Here is a 1,357-nt window from a genome sequence, read left to right as displayed (position 1 = left end):
GGGGGGAGGGTACAGGGCACGGGTGGCAGCGGCAGCGGGGCTGGAGACCGGGGCTCCAGGGCAGGAAGGCGCCACCTGAAATACTCACTGTCTCCTATTTAGCTGTTCGGCCAGGGGACTGGGGATGTTGCTCGGCTGTGCGGTTCAGCATTAATTCCTCAACCTTTCACTCGGTGTGCTGGCTTTTGTCCTCTGCCACAAGCCAGGCCGTTGCTGTTGAGCTTTGTGAATACAGATGGAACTAATGGCTTATTTGTGATGTTTCTGCTGTCCTCTCTTTAGGCCTTCAGCCGATGACCGATGGCGGTGACCCGCCCGCAGGAGCAGCTCTGAGGTGCCCCGGCCCCGTCGCGTGTGGAACCCTGAGCTGAGCTGTGCTGAGCTGTGCTGGGACAGCCGGGGAGGCGCTCCTGGAGGGCACTGGAGCCTGCGAGAGCAGATGTGAAGGGATAACCTGCCCGTGGGACACAGCAAGAGCTCTGGAGCCACATGGGTGAGGTGTGACCGTGAGCCAGCCTGGGAAAATGGGCAAAAATGTTTTGCTGTCTAAAAGGCCTCTGCTGGCTCCTGTGCTAGCCTCAGGTCCTCAGGGTGGAAATAACGTGGTTTTTCCAGAAATAAGTTTAGCTTATCTATTCCTCTTGCTGGATGAAGCCTTGATGAGAGTAGGTGTCATCAGAAAAGTGCCTCCACGTTTTTTCTGCCCTGTAAACCCCCCAGTTTTGGGGTTTTTGTCTCCCAGCAGTAGTCAGCTGCCCGTGGCTGCTCAGTGCCTGTGCCAGTGTTATGCTGCTGGGAGAGAAAGGTGCTGCTGAGCTTTCCTGGCACCAGCGAGGCCGTCCTTGTGCTCAGTGGTGCCAGGTTTTGGCAGCACTCTGCATGCCTGAGAGTGGAGTAACTCCTGCCCGTGGAGACAGGTGACTAGACTGTATGTGTTCATGCAGCAACAGGCAGCTTTATTGAGATCTAACTTCCTTATATAGATAAGAAGGCCCATGAAGGTAATCCTCATTGGCTGAGCCAGTTACTACTCAGCTAACCAGCCAATAGCAGCCTGAGTCTCCAATGGCCTGGGTCTGCTCTTACTGGTCGAATTACATAAGCAAGGTAATTATATAAAAAATCACTTATGAAGTTGGAATTATTTATACTGTGTGGCCTACAGGCCAGATGTAGAGCATCACAGAGGAATAGCTCATAAATATGGAACTTGTGTGTGTCATAAAACCTCTATAGCTCATAAATATGGAACTTGTGTGTGTCATAAAACCTCTGTTCGCATGATGTTTGGGGCACTCGAATGGAGGAAGGATTCTCCAAGTGATCAGTGCTGCAATAAAAATGAATGCTTTTTGAT

At 51.9% G+C, this 1,357-nt stretch overlaps 1 non-coding gene across 1 annotated transcript; it reads left to right on the top strand.

Annotated features, from left to right (window-relative positions):
- Positions 1-737: 737 nt before the first annotated feature.
- On the top strand, positions 738-941 carry LOC128946373 (small nucleolar RNA SNORA74). The gene has a single exon (XR_008483955.1). It is a non-coding gene; the product is annotated as a small nucleolar RNA SNORA74 (small nucleolar RNA).
- Positions 942-1,357: the final 416 nt, after the last annotated feature.

Source organism: Melozone crissalis, unplaced genomic scaffold (assembly GCF_028551555.1).
Source record: "Melozone crissalis strain CALT ecotype California unplaced genomic scaffold, PUWL_Pcris_2 ptg000079l_1, whole genome shotgun sequence".
Lineage (NCBI taxonomy): Eukaryota > Metazoa > Chordata > Aves > Passeriformes > Passerellidae > Melozone > Melozone crissalis.
The sequence above is the reverse complement of the archived record's forward strand: the minus strand, read 5'-3'. Positions and strand labels throughout refer to the sequence as shown.